The following is a 15,942-nucleotide window of genomic DNA, read 5'->3' as shown; positions in this document are numbered from 1 at the left end:
CTCAGACTATTTTAACGCTGGGTCTCGTTACCATCTTCAAGCACCAACTCTTGCCCGAACTCGGCAAGAATGACAATGCAACTGTGGGCAGGAGCTGGCTTTAAAGAAGTAAATGGCTGCTACCTGGCAGCGAAGGGAACGGTTCCCAGCACCAAGACAAGTTGCTAGGGTTGCATTTGGAGACAATTGCAAATGGAGGAAGTGGGGAAGCTGAGGACAGGGAAGCCTGCGATTTCCTTGTGGGGTCTGGCAGAGCATAAAGCTCCACCAGGACTACAAGGAAACCAGTAAAACTTCAAAAAAACATTCTGTGCTTGGCCTCTTCCAGCCCTGGATTCATTTGCTGGCAGCTTTCCCGCTGGATGTGGCATTGTGCACAGCTTACATGGCCTGGGGTTAAAATTGCATCAGGGTCTGAATGATGTAATTAGACCACAATTTCTGAATATATATGAGACCCTGGCCTGGTTGTGCTGAGCACCTCCCAAAGCCCATAAATTAAGTTGGCATCAAAAATCTTCTTAGTATGTGAGTACGAAGCAAACGATTCAGTGAACTTCATTAGAGACATGGATATAAACTGGAAACAAGAGGTCAAATAACATTTAGGACATTGGGCTCAATTTTTCCAGCTAGCCTATAGGAGGTGGGAGGGCTGGGAAATGGTGGCATGAGGCATTGGGAGGGGAGCCTGAAATCTTCTTGCTGCCATGCCATATTACCAGCTGCAGGAAACTGGACTGCCAATTAAGCCACTTAAGCGGCTATGTAAGGGCCACTTCCCACCTCTGCAGTCATTTTGTCCGCACCGGGAGTGCCCACTGCTACATGGGGAGACCACCTGATAAAATCTGGCAGCCTTCCAATGAATTCCAGTGGAAAGTCCCTCCTTTATGGGACCTCCATAGCCCATGAAGCCCTTCTGGCAAGGACAGTCCTCATCGCAGCGCTGCCACAAGTGCTCCATGATTCCTGCCCTCCGCCAATCACCAGGCCTCCTGCCTGGCCCCAGCATCCCCAGTGCACACTTGCCTCTCTTCAAGGGCAAACCACTCGGAGCTTCAGTCTCTCCAAGAGGTGACCTTTGCTCAGACTGCCGAACTGCAAACCCTCTGCTCAGGTGACAGCTCTTGGGGGCAGGTCACTGTCTTTAACTGGATGGCAGCACTGGCAGCAGCTTCTTAATTGGCTCCCACTGGCAATATGCTCTCCTGGATCCCATCACCCGGCGAAGCAGGGTCACCTCCCACTTTCAGCCCCGGTAGCAGGACTTCCAAGTAAGCGGCAAAATTCAGCCCATAGTATTTGAATGGTGGAAAGTGAAAAACAAGGGCCAGAATTTTCTGTTTGACGGGTGGGCGGGCCCGAGCGACTCGGCGGCCGGTGAGCGGCCAATTACTGCTGGAGAAATGGGCTGCGCCGCCATTTTCCGCTGGCGGGCTAATTAAGGCCCACCCCGCGGGTAAGTAACTCCCGTGGAGAACGGGAAAATAGTCGTGGGGGCGGGCAGCCTCAGACTGCCGGTTCCAATGGGGAAACGGCAGTCTGTATAACGAGTGGCCAGGCAGCCTGCTTGAGGCAGTGCACCATGACCACTCGGGGAGAGAGGGAAGGAGGTCCAAGTGAACAGCAGCATGAGCAGGAGATGGGGGGCAGGCTGCAGGAGAGGCCAGCGGGGGGCCACTGTGCCCCCCGATTTTCAAATGCATGCCTTGCTGTCCTCCTCCAAGAGGTGGCCATCCAGCGGCACCTTCTGTATCCTGAGGAGGAGGGCCCCCCATGTCGCCAGCCAGGCATGGGAGGGGGTGGGTGATGCTGTAAGCACCCATGATGATGTGCGGCGCACTGGCACCCAGTGCAGGAAAAGATTCAATGATTTGCTGCACTCTGGATGGATGAGTACCATGTCTGTCTCAGCCATTTGACCCAGAAGGCAGCCTTAGCCTTTGAGTCCCCCTCCCACCATCACGTCTTGCTGTCGTTACTGCATAGGGCATCTGTCGCACGCTGGGTGGGCAAATGGGTACTGACCATGCTTACATCAGCCTTAGTGGTTGAGGAGAAGAAGGGTTCTCCCTGCAGCATATGTTGGTCTTTGTTGCATTTGAGTAGTCTGGGGGCAACCTGCAGTAGAGGCCGCACGACACATACCCAGAACTCCAACACATGTCATATTGATGGTGATGAGATGGTGGAAGGGGAGCCTCAAGGTGTTTTGGGCAAGTACCATCTGCTGGCATCAGCGCCGCACCTAGTTGCGCCTCCTTGCCATGGGCTAAGACCCGTGTGCTATTCAAAGTGATGGACCCCGAATGTGTCCAAGGTGGCCGTTGGGGGAGGGGGTTGGGACCAGCCGTACTATCTTCTGGGGACTGATCACCAGTAGTGTGGACAGGAGCCGCTGGAGGCCTCAGACGGGCCACTGTGGTTGGGGTGCGGCGTGCGCGTGCAAAGTACATGAGCGATCAGCCCCAATAAATCCTCTTCTCTGTTTTGTAGGCAGAAAGTCACCATAATGCCCGGGAGCGCCAGAGGACTGAAGATGGGCACGCCCTGCTCCAGCGCCTCACGCCTTTTGAGAAGCAGGCCATGGAGCTGGGCAGCAGTCAGGAAGCCAGGGTGGCGGGGGGCAGCGAGGCTGGGGTCCAGCAGCCAGGTATTTGAGGTCCACAGTCCTATCCACTCTGTCTGCCCACCATCCAAAGCACTGTTGGTTGCTGCAATCGTTAATGCTGAAACAATGCTCATTCACAAACTGAGACACTCTGACATGTGGGTCATACACAAAGGTCCCTCATCCCCTTGAGGGTTTGCGTCTTCACCACCTTCCAAAATCGCCTTATCCCATTTGTGACCACTATCACCATGGTCTAACATGCCATTGGATCGCTGCTGCACAGCCAAAGACTTATTTCATCTGAGGGGGTTTGGGACCTCCAGCACCCTTTCAGCCAGTGCGCCCCACATTACTCTGTCCAAAAGGTCCTCAGCACCTCAGCTGTGAACATCATGGCACTCAACTTAAATGAATGCCACCACGTTACTCATCCCTGCGCCAAGGGGAAATGTTGCCTTCTGTCCACCCAGTCTATGCCCCTCCTTAGGGAATGAAGGCCAATAATGTGACCTCTCAATCTCCTGTGCTCCACGGCAAATGTCGCTACTGTTTGCGATATTTCCTCAGCCCCGCAACTATCCAGGCCAGAATGCATCCAGGTCAGGTACCTCTGCACTCTCCCCACTCCTATGGTTCATAACATGCCATGTGGCATTCCTGAGGCCATCTGACCAGCCTGTCTGCATGTGCATTTAATGGATGGGGCTTGTCTTGACTCTTTTCCACCCCACCAATGTTCTTCTCCTTAGGGTCTTGAAGGGTGAGCGATTTATGAGGCTGGGGGGGAAAGGGATGAAAGGCTGAACTGAATGCACGCTAACTGATGCACTGTCCTTGTTGTTAATTTCAGCATCACCACCAGAGTGACCCGCACGTCGACCCCACAGTCCCCCTTCCACACCTGAGGGCCAACATGTGCAACTTGCGGCACATCATTTCAGTCAGCCAGGCACCAGCGCAAACACACACACCTCGGTGGGGACTTTACCATCGGCTAGTGTCCCGGGTCACAGTGGAGAGGGCACTTCACAATCGCTGGGGGAGATGGCACGGACAGAGAGCGCCGATGGCACCAGCAGCCGGAGGGCTGCAGGGGATGAGGCACATGCTGAGTCCGGCACTGATGACGTGCCTCTGGAATTGTCCCCAATGCAGCAACTGCAGGACAAGCAACAGGAAGTGCGTTTGCCTCTGGCAGGGTTGCATGAGGGAGTGGTTCAGTTGCTCTCTGCAACGGAGGAGTCCAGGCAGAGCGCACGTGAAGGTTTGGCCCTCAGGGCAGAGCTTCAGGCTTCCTCCAATGAGAGATTGGCGACTCTCATAGAGAGGGGCTTCAATCGAATGGAACATTTCATGACTGGGATATGCTCTGACCTGCAAGTCCTCACAGCGGTACTGGCCACGGGTGGTCATTCCCAATGTGGGAGATGTTGTGGACACCAAGCGTCGGCACTCAGTGCCAATGCATCTGCGGTGAGCAGGGAGGTCGAAAGGGACCTCACGTCAGCGCAGCAGCTGCCTGTCGTCACTGCGAGCTCCTCTCAGGGCGCTCCGGATGAGGGCAGCAGCTCCTCTGCCCCTCTGCCAGACAACATTTCTTCCATTGAGGCTGCGACAACTGGGGCGGTGCCAGTTCTGGAACTGGCCACTCCCTCCCAGGCGGGGCCAGCACAGGCTCTACGGGCCAGAGGACACTCGCCAAGGTCATTGAGGCCAATAGGACTGCAGAGTCGGCAGGCTGTCTCACAAGCCACTCCGAGCGATGGGACAGCACCTAGACATAGCACCTGCAAACGTAAGCATAAGACACCTTAAGCACTTCACGGGCATGTCACTGGTGATTTTGTGTTGGCCTTAGAATAGGGACCCATATTTTTGTGATCGCAAAAAAGTGCTGTGTGCTTTTCTTTTGGACAAAATAAAGTCCACCTTTGTAACCGTGGCTGAGGGTCTTTTGTTCGTGGTGCATTTTTCTTTTTCACATATTTATCATGAGTGTTTGAGTGGATATTGATGTTTCTGTACTAAGCCTTTATTTGCAGCTGAACAGGTGGAAGGTGTTGCACCTAAGTGCCGCATATGGATGTGCCAGGCAATGCTGGTCCTGCTGATCCATGTGTGTGGAGCTAGCTGAATGTTTGGATTAAAGTGTCCCGGATGTCCCTGCCTCCTTGGTGTAGTTGCGGGTGGCGTACTGCCCCTCATCATTGCCCTGTGCTTTCTCATCCTCTGAGCCACTGCTGGATTCATCATGTGCAGCCTCATCCACTGCGTCAAGGTCTTCATCGTCAACTGCATCCCCCCTTTCCAGCGCAAGATTGTGCAGAGCGCAGCATGCTACCACTATCACTGAGACGCGATCTGGGGGGTACTGGAGTGCGCCCCCTGAGCGGTCCAGGCAATGGAAGCACATCTTGAGAAGACCAATGGCTCTCCCCACCACAGCCCTTATGGTGCCCTGGCTCCTATTGTACCTATTCTGTCAGCTTCTGTTCTTGGACTGCGTAGTGGCGTCATGAGCCACCTTCACAGAGGATAGCCCTTGTCACCCAGCAGCAAACCATCCAGCCGAGCTGGAGCACTGAAGAGCCCTGGCACCTCGGAGTGTCTGAGGATGTAAGCATCGTGGGAGCTGCCTGGGTACCTTGCACAGACTTGTAGAATCAGTATCCTGTGGTCACACACTATCTGCACGTTCATGGAGTGGAAACCCTTCCTGTTGACGAAGGCACCGGGCTCACCTACTGGCGCCTTGATGGCCACATGTGTACAGTCTATTGCACCCTGGGCACAGGGGAAGCCAGCAATGGCCACGAAGCCTCTGGCTCGCTGTGTCTGACTTGCCCGGTCGCAGCGGAAGTGGATGAAAGTGGATACCCGTCTGAACAGAGCGTCTGTAACCTGACACAAATGTGGACAGCTGATTGGGAGACACCACAAAGATCACCCACCGAGCCCTGGAAGGAGCCAGAGGCATAGAAGTGGAGGGCAACTGTGAGCTTCAGAGCCGCTGGCATGGGGTGTCCACCCACACAGTTAGGGGCGATCTCAGGGCCAACCATCTGACAGATATAGTTGACTGTCTCCCTTGAGAATTGGAGCCTCCTTCAGCACTGCATCTCAGACATATTGAGGTAGCTGCTTTGCCGCCTGTATACCCTGGCAGCAGGATAGTGGCGTCTTCTGTGGCCCCTTGCACCTTGGACAACCTCTTGGCCCTGCGCTCCTTGTGCCGGCGCCTGGCATCCCAAAGGTGGCTCCCCTGGAGGCTGATTGTCCTGTCCTGGCCTCCTTATTCTATCCCTCCCTTCCTCCTCAGGGGAGCTGCCTCCAGTGGAGAGGTCAGAACCCATATCCCCAGGCTAAATGAAGGCCTCTGGAAAGCTGCAGGCCCAAGAAAGATTACTGTCTGCAGACTAGTTTCAAAGTACACAAAAAGCTCTTGGAAATCGATGAGAACTGCTAACAGTCACACAGGCAACTTTTAAACACTTTCAGCAATTAAAACTTCGTGAAAAACATGAACAACCCCTCTCAGTCCACATATCCCGACAGAGTTTTCTTAAAACATCTCCTACCCGCCTGCCCATTGGGCCCGTGCTCCGACCCGAAGTTCTCACGGGCCCCTCAAAATTCTGGGCAATTGGCAAGTTAAGGGCCTTAACGAGCCCTTCAATTAATGGCGGGCGAGCGTCCCACTGCTGAGCGCGCCCGCCGACCGAAATATTGCGATGCCGCATGCTGATGTCGGCACGCTCGCGCGACGTTAGCACACGACATTTTAAGCGCTGACGTGCGGGCTCCGCCGCCCACACATCAGCCAGAAAATTCTGCCAAAGAAGTTTTGTGCACTCCCACCTGACCAATTTTGTTTAATCTGGAAAATCAGAAAAATTGCAGGAAAATTTCTCAGAGCTGCTTCCACTCTGCTGCCAAAATATTGCCAGAAGTGCAGTGGAAACACCGTTTATTTACGGTAAAAATACAACATTGAGGAAATGTCCAGCCATTGCACAGAATTAGTAGAAAATGTTAATTGATGGCATTACAAATAGTTTAGTTATATCACAGTCATTCAACGTTAACTACTTGTTGGTTGTAAATTTTCAGTTGAGATCAGTGCCTCGGATTGATATAAATTGATGAGATGAATTTATAATTAGAATGCTAGGATAACTAACAAATTAAAGGCTTAGACAGCCAGTCTGTGGAATAGATTAAAGTCTATATGCTTGTAGTTAGCAGTGTTTTCAGGACATTTATAATCTTGTTCTTATGAACTGGGATGGATGAACTGGCTCTCTCATCTTCCACAGCAAGGATGCTAATAGCTTTTTGAGATGTCAGAGTGATGAACTTCTATTTGTAAAGATGTTATCTGTTCTTCCTTGATCCTCTGCTATTGGAATTTGTCATCCACACCAGTAACTGTATCTGGACTGGCTATCTTAAATCCCTCCCCCCTTGATCTCAGAGAAACTTATGCATCAAAGTGACACGCTTACATCTGTTTGTGTCTGGTTGATATAGCTGTTCAGTCCTAACTTCCATAGCCTTTCCCTCTCAATCAGAAATGTACTTTCCAATTTTATAAGTACCCAATCTACATACACTAGACAAACAACTCCTACATCTCTGCTAGGAAGACTGCAACAAGAATGACTAAAAGACAATTGTAGATTTAGAATCCTGAGGGCTCTGGGAACCAAGAACAGTTAGAACCCCTGCAAACTCCAACCCCCAATCTATTAAAACACAATCATGTAGTAACCTTCATGAAGAAATAGAATTTAGGATGCTTATAAACTGCAGTAATTATATAATTATGAAGTAAATTGTATCATAATCTATGCTTAAATGAAATTGATGCAGTGGTTGGATGCCATATTGCTGCATTATGGTTAGTTTTACCAGGAGCCCTATATTTGCCTGGTACCACTGGACATAGGGCCCATAGACTCGCATGTCAATGTGCCTCACTGAAAGACCTATGATTAAGAATATGATATAGGAAATGGGAGCAGAATTATACCATTTGGCCCTTTGAGCCTATTCCGCCATTCAGTAAAAGCATGGTTGATCTTCTACCTCAACCCCACCTTCTTACATTATCCCCATATCCCTTCATTCACTTAGTACCCAAAAATCTATTGACCTCTGTCCTGAATATAGTATACTCAACAACTAAATGTCCTCTGAGGTAGAGAATTCCAAAGATTCACATTAAACTAACAACAAAGGGCTGAAAATTATAAGAAAAAAATCCCATTTTAAAATCTTTAATTTCCAAGGAAACTTCCTCAATTCAATTAGGCAAAAGAATAACAGTATTAAAAGAGTTTAGGCCTTCTGGTGTCAATCACCACAGACAGCCCTGTTGTGCCTTTGATGACCTCCAAATCAATGAAGCATTAGAAGTTAGACACGCCAGATTACTCATTATTCATGAACTTCTGAGGTCTTTGTTCACAAAAGCAGCCGACAAATCTTCACATGTCCCTTCTCAAGCCATCTGTGGTCTGTGGTCTTGAAAGTTTGTCCTCCTTCCATGGTAAGGAATGTTTTGTTTGTATAGTCCTTCTTCAATGTTTAATTAGCATTAACCTTTATTTCCCTAGAATTCAGTTTGACTACTGAATCTATTTTGAGAATACGTTTGAGGCAACTTTTAAGCATTTCCCTTACAGCACTGACTTCATTCATATTAAATGATCAATAAAAGGTAAATATGTTCCAGCCATTCACATTAGAAGAGTTCAAAACAATTGCTGGGCTCTTCATATAACGAACCTGGATGGGCATACAATGAAGTGTCCCTGTCTCTGAGTTTTTGAAGGTTGTGGAAGATGATGAGAGAATATTTACAAGGCAAGTAAGTGGATATGAGGCAGGTTCACTTGCACCAGTGGGAGGCTGCCCATGCTGGTCTATACTGTGTCTTGGGAGATGATTTCAATGGGCAGCCACCTATTTAACAATGATATTCTGGATGCTAGGACTCCAAAAATTAGATTTAGATTTCACCTGTGTGTTCCGCACCAGAAGTGCAGCCAATGCCATGTTGGGATAGGCCTCCTCTTTAGGTGTCCAGCATTTCCTCCTGAAATACATGGGACCATGTATTTGATATATAAAAATAATAACTCTGCAGCATATTATGATGCTCCCCCTCCATGTAATTCTTCCTCCAACAAAGGTAGAGCTGCCTCCCTGCCAATGTCAGACATCAGTCCTTTGTGAATGGTCATGTTTTGAAGGGCAAGACTGGTTACAACTATGCATGACACATGATCTAGAGCATGCTACAGAACCACTCCAAACCTGCCGAGGCAGAAAATGCATACCTTTAAGGCATGACTGATCCTTCCAACCTGATATTGTGGGTGCTAGTGCCTTATTAAAAGGTAGATTACCAACAGAAACAAACCTACTCCATTCTCTGCCCAAAAAGTTGCTTCCCCCGACCGTATACCAAGATTATGCCAAGAAAGGTCATCCAGCAGTACAGCATGACAACTATCCCAATGTTCCATTATCAGCTACTTCTGCTGTTTTCACCTTCTCCAGGGAATCAGCTTCGCAGGGAAGTGGAAAATCAAACTAGCAGATCCAAGTTAAAGGGCTGTGTGTACTTAAAGATAAGTGACTGCATATGGGAACAAATATTGTTTCCTCCTTTATGAAACTTCAAAAATTAATTTTAAATATTTGTCAGCCTTTGGCAAATCTGTGGGGCATAACTGAGGGCAGAGAGGCCAACTGAAACTTCAGTGAAAGAAAACCAATGGGCAGAATTTTCCTAAATTTGCACGATGCGGTAGCGGGCAGGTAAAATGGCGTGCTTCCCGCAAACGGCGATGGCAGGTTTTCACGCCGTATCCTCCCAAACCCACCACGTTATTTCTGCGCTCCCGGGAAACACACCATTTCCAAGGTGGGCGGGCTCCTCATTCGCCCAGCCACCATCACCCCGCCGTTGCATCACACCCGTCGCCATGTTTAAAGGCCAGCCACAAGCACAGCTCACTGCTTCCACCTCACCACTGCTGCCCGGGAGACATGGCCCTCAAAGGCAAGAAGACTGCAGCCCCCCAGTTTAATGACGGGTCCCTCGAGCGACTGATGGTTGCTGTGGAAACCTGCCGGGATGTCCTGTACCCACCGCTCTGGCCGCAGGATGGGCAGCAACGTGACCAATCCGGCTTGGTAGGCGGTGGCAGCGGTGGTCAGCGCAGCCGTCCTTCAGAAGAGGACAGCCACCCAGTGTCGCAAGAGGATGAATGATCTCTTCCGTTCCGCCAGGGTAAGTCACTCTTTTTATCACTCCCAACTCACACACTCACAAACCCAGCACATATCCACAGGGCCCTCACTCACTGCCAGTGCAAGGGACATCACCATTCACCCTTTCACACACACCATCATTGTTCTTAACCCACTCACCACCTGCACAGGCCAGGCACATTTATCATCTGGCCCAGCAAGCGTCCTGCTTACGCTCTTTCCACCTCTATTCATGCAGGACAAGCTGGCACACAACAAGAGAGAGAGGTCGCAGACCGGTGGCAGAATGCCCGAAATCAAGCTCCTCACAGACTTTGGAAACAGAGCCATCCAGCTGGCCGGCGACGATCTGGACCTGTCCTGTGCTAATGGGCAGGTCAGCACTGCTCTACCAAGTAAGGATCCAGCAGTGCAACATCCTTCAGACAACCATGCTGTGAGTGATGTGCCATCTTTCACAGGCCACTTGCCATGCACTAATTATTTATTTTTGCATTCGCAGACACATCTACCAAACAGCCGACAGAGTCCATGACCCAGGGCCTCCAATCAAGCCCTGGGGAAATCTCTGAAGAGGAATTTGGAGGCACCCTCCCTGAAGTCCCATCACAGTGCTCACCCACACCCTCCACCAGCGCAGAGACACACACTTCGGTGGGACCTAGTTTTAGAGTAGCCTTGGAGTCACAATCTGGTGAGCACATCGTGCTGTCTGATCCACTGCAGGCGGAGGCAGGGACTTCCCAGGTCCCCAGCACCCAAAGGACTGCTAGAGGCCAGAAATTTACTGAGTCCGAGTCAGGTGACGAGCCTCTGGACTCGGTCATATCATAGTTGCTGGAGCTGAAAAGGCAAGCTCGGGAAAACCAGGAAAGGCTGTCCGCTGCACTCCTCAGATTGCAAGGCATGATGGAGAAGCCCGTCCACCTTCAGGCTGAGGTGATAGCACCGGCATTGCAATACACCAAGGTCAATACTGGTAGGATGGTGGCTGCCATGGAGACCTTGGTCCAGGACGTCGCTCCTGCACTGCTGTGCGGGCTGAACTCCATCGCTGATGCCGTACTTGGCCTCCAAAAGTGTGCACGCAAGAGGGGTGTCTGGCAGCTCGATCTCACTCCAGCTACCCCTGCCCCTCAAGGTATCAGCCTGGGGCCCCCGGGCACATAGGGAGGAGGATCTGCAGGTGCACACTCCGGCCCCATCCATCCAAGTGACTCCAAGAGCTTCCAGCCCATCTGACCTCTCACTTCCTGTGAACTCAGCAGCTCCAGCTGCAGGGGCCAAGGAGGGTGCCACTGCCACACAGAAGGACCTGGAAAACAGACCAGGGCCCTCCAAGTCTCAGCCCTCCAGAGGACACCCGCCAAAGCCATCACAGTCAGCAGGCTGCCTCCACCTCCGCTGTGGATGTCTGGGGAGCACCAAGACGTAGTGGCAGGGTTAGGACAGTTAAGGAGAATTCATTGCACAGCCTGGGCATGGGTGTTAATCACTTGTACATAATGTTCACTATTATCAATAAACTCCCAAGAATGTCTCCCTGCCTGTGGCTCCTTGTTCTGATGAGCAGTGTTCATGTCACTCCGATGTGAAACCTTTCTGCACAAGATAAAGGCAGGTGTCTCAGTCCAGGGCCTTTTACCTGTGCTCTGTGCAGCCTTTGGCCAAAGTGATGGTCCAGCCTCACACTCGCTGGAGACATTCCTGATGCCTGCACCTCGGCGGTGCTAGCTATTGCTGCCAGAATGTAGTGGGCAGTCGCCACAGAGTTCTGTCATTCTCTTGGTGTCCTCTCAGCACCTTTAAGGAGCTGGCCCCCATCCCATCAGCATCTGTAACCACTGATGCTGTGCTCCTGAAGGGCTCAGGTGCTAAAGGCAGACAAAACATCAGATGCTTCTAAAGTTTCTTGGCTGCGTCTCTATGACATGACCCTGATCACAGAGCGCAAGCGAGCTGCCCTCAGCCAGACAGGAGTCAGGCATTCACAGGGGCTGTGTGAAGATTTATGGAGTGTCCTCACTGCATGTCATCATCATCCTCTTGCAACCGAGCGACCATTAGGGCCTCCACCAGCTCCCTATGACAGGAGCATTCTAACAGAGCATATTCGTGCTGCCATAAGCCAGACTGGAGTCAAACATTCATAGATGTAATGTGAGGATCTATGGGATCACCTCACTGCAGGTCATCATTATCATCCCCAAATCTAGCAGCTATGAGGGCCTTCCGAGTACGCCTGCTGCATCTAGCCAGTGCGATGGCCTCATCCCCATCATTGATGCCTTCAAGGACCTCCTCAGCTTCATCCCCGTCAGCGTCCTCCTCACTGAAGGGGATGTGCAGCTCCTCCATCTCCTCCTCAGCCAGTTCATCTCCCCGTTGCAGCGCCAGGTGGTAAAGGGCGAGGCAGACAACGACAATGTGTGACACCCTCAGTGGACTGTATTGCAGGGCTCCACCAGACTAATCCAGGCACCAGAACCTCATCTTCATCATCCTGATGGCCTGTTCCACCAAGTTGGGAGCTACTGCATAAGCCTCATTATACCGTCGCTCTGCTGCAGTCTGAGGCCACCGCACGGGTATCATCAGCCACGGCCTCTGTGGGTAGCCCTTGTCCCCAAGGAGCCAACCCTGCAGCTTCTGTGGACCCTGGAAGACTCCAGGGATCTGTGACCGACTGAGGATGTAGGTGTTGTGCACACTCCCTGGAAACCGTGCACACACCTGCAGGATGCGTTTCTGGTGATCGCATACCAGCTGCACATTCAACGAATGGAAGCCCTTGCAGTTGATGAAGTCCACCATGTGTTGCGATGGAGATCTGAGCATCACGAGTGCAGTCGATGACACCCTGCACCTGTGGGAAACCTGAGATCAGAGTGAATCCAATCGCTCTTGCATCCTGGCTGTCCTGGTCCCGGGAGAAATGCATAAAGTTGTGTGCACTTGTGAAGATGGCCTCCGTGACCTCATGGATGCATTTGTGGGGAGAGGCTTGAGAGATCCCACAGGGGTCACCTGTGGAACCCTGAAAGGAGCCACTGGCATAAAAATTGAACACCATGGTCACTTTCACAGCCACTGGCAGTAGATGCTGCCATGTCCCCTTGGTGCCAAATCTTTCAGAATCTGAACTGGACTAGCCATATAAATACTGTGGCTACAAGAGCAGGTCAGAGGCTAGGAATCTTGCGACAAGTAACTCACTTCCTGACTCCCCAAAGCCTGTCCACCATCTACGAGGCACAAGACAGGCGTGTGATGGAATACTCCCCACTTGCCTGGATGAGTGCAGCTCCCACAACACTCAAGAGGCTTGACACTGTCCAGGACAAAGCAGCCCGCTTGATTGGCACCACATTCACAAACATCCACTCCCTCCACCACCAGCAGTGTGTACCATCTATAATATGCACTGCAGGAATTCACCAAGGCTCCTTTGACAGCACCTTCCAAACCCATGACCACTGCCATCTAGAAGGACAAGGACAGCAGATAGATGGGAACAGCACTGCCTGGAAGTTCCCCTCCAAGTCACTCACCATCCTGACTTGGAAATAAATCGACATTCTTTCAATGTCGCTGGGTTACAATCCTGGAACTCCCTCCCTAACAGCACTGTGGGTGTACCTACACCTCATGGACTGCAGCGGTTCAAGAAGGCAGCTCACCATCCCTTTCTCAAGGGCAACAAGGGATAGGCAATAAACGCTGGCCCAGCCAGCGAAGCCAATATCCTGTGAATGAATTTTTTAAAACTGGTAGATGTGAGCGAACAGTTCCATAGACATACGCAGTCGCCAGCGACACTGATTCTCGGTCATCTGCAGGAATGAAAGGCGGTGTATATAGGCCCTGGGTGTTGCTAGGCGCCGGCCTGCGCCGGCTCACTGTCGCTCCTGGGCAGCGTGTGTGGGAGCCCCAGCTGCCCTTTCTTCCTGAGGTTGCTGCTCCTGCCTCTGCACAGCCAGGAGTCTCAGTCGCTCTCTCCCCCATCGTCTTCGCGCTCTGTAGGCCATCAGGCATACAGCTAGTTCACCAGGCTCCATGATCCTGATGTACTCCCCTGCAGGATGAAAGAGAGAGACACCTGGTTAGCATGGGTGTACTAAGAACTTGTCCTGTTTAAGTGTGACAGCCCCTTAACACTTCCCGGAGAGTGCTGGTCACCACTTGGATGGCCAGAGATTAGTGCGCTGCATGGTTGCCCTGTTAGCTTGAAGCATGGGGGAGACTGGTCCAAACCAGGATGCTGAGATCGCAAGGGGCTGTGAGCACCTCCAGCAGTGACTGTTACATGGCCAGCTTTCGCAAAGAGCTTGTACAACATGTGCAGTTCAATTGCTCTGCAGTCCACTAAATTGCTCATGGATTTGTAGTCTGTGTGGGTTGGTGGTTGGGGAGATGGTGCCGGGGGCGGAGCTCTGGAGAACTTAGTGGCATTTTGATGCTTCTGCGTTGCTTGAGTGGACAGATAAGCTAGGAGCCCAACCCCAATCATATCAATGTGGCTGTGCCTGAACTGTCTCAGTTGCAGAGGAATGGTCATTTTCTACAGGTTTCCCGAATGCGTGGCCACTTCCCTCGCACACCCTATCCCCCCGACCCTGAATGCTTGTGCGCTATATTCAACGGCAAGGCTGGACTTGTCCCCCACACCCCCCACTCCTCCTCAGCCTCAAAAGTCGCCTTTGAGGCAGGGTGGCACTTAACCCCGACCTCCCCAGCACCCCTGAAGCCTGCAAAGCAACAGACGACCCTGGCGAGCTCTGCAGTGTTGCTTTGCAGTCACCTCCAGTTCACACAAAGTGCAGGCTGCCAAGTACGTGTCACCTCTGTGCTGTTGTGAAACACATCGACGTGCTTGCCCACCAATGTGGACGGACAATCGAGCGGGGGTGCAAGAGCCTGGAGGGATGGCCTGATAATGATATGCTGATGTACTACAATGAGGTTCCCGATGACCGATGTCGGGAAACGCGGCCCAACATCAACGAGCTGAGCGGACAATCACAACCTGCCTTCCCGCCGTCATGAAACCAATCGCGACATATTATCCGTCCATACCAGCTATCACGCCCACCACCAGCGGGCAAGGAAAATTGCACCCAATGTGTCAGCACGAAACAGATCGTGTGACATAGTTACAGCAGGCATCAATTGATGGCTGGCTGGATGGATATACATCTGCAAGAGATGGGTTACCCTGTTGGCTCTTCAGGCAATCTCCTCAGAAGCCAGTACTGCACCATTGTGCCCTGTATCCTCCTCCCCATTACGCATCCACTTGGATGTGCCACTCACCTCCTGAAATGGAACAACTACCCTTATGCCTGCCAAAAGCAAATTCTGTCGAGTTTTTCTTTGCCTTTTGTAAAAATGTACATTTTTATCAGCAAAGATATAATACCATTGTTTAATACTTAAGCACAAGCCTTAACTCTAAATGTGAGCAGAATTTTGGATGTACTTGGGGCAGCAGCATCATTTTCAGTAAAACTGGAAAATATATATGCATGCAAAGTATCTATGCAAAGTACTCTAGTTACAAAGAAATACCAAAATCCAGGGAATAATATTATAATGAGACATCTCTGCAGAGGCATATAGCAAGCTGTAATCAACATTGTATTATATCTACTTCCTCAGGAATGTTATGGCAGGTGGATGGTAAATGCCAAGCTGCCCAAATCCCAGAGGGAAACTTGAAGCAGCTGCCACAACTATTTTCCATTTGTACTTATTTTAAGATGCGGGCTTTGAATTCAGTAAAAGAAGGCCACCAAGTCTTATAAAATATAAGAACATAAGAAATAGGAGCAGGAGTAGGCCATTTAGCCCTTCAAGCCTGTCCCACCATTCAATAAGATCATGGCTGATCTGCCCCAGACCTCAACTCCTCTTTCATGCCAGCTCCTTATAACTCTCAACTCCCCAATATTTCAAAAATCTATCTTTAAACATTTTCCGTGATCTAGCCTCCACAATTTTTTGACGTAGAGAATTCCAGACATTCACTACCCTCTGAGAGA

This window comes from Cetorhinus maximus, chromosome 2, assembly GCF_964194155.1.
Source record: "Cetorhinus maximus chromosome 2, sCetMax3.hap1.1, whole genome shotgun sequence".
Taxonomy (NCBI): domain Eukaryota; kingdom Metazoa; phylum Chordata; class Chondrichthyes; order Lamniformes; family Cetorhinidae; genus Cetorhinus; species Cetorhinus maximus.
The sequence above is the reverse complement of the archived record's forward strand: the minus strand, read 5'-3'. Positions refer to the sequence as shown.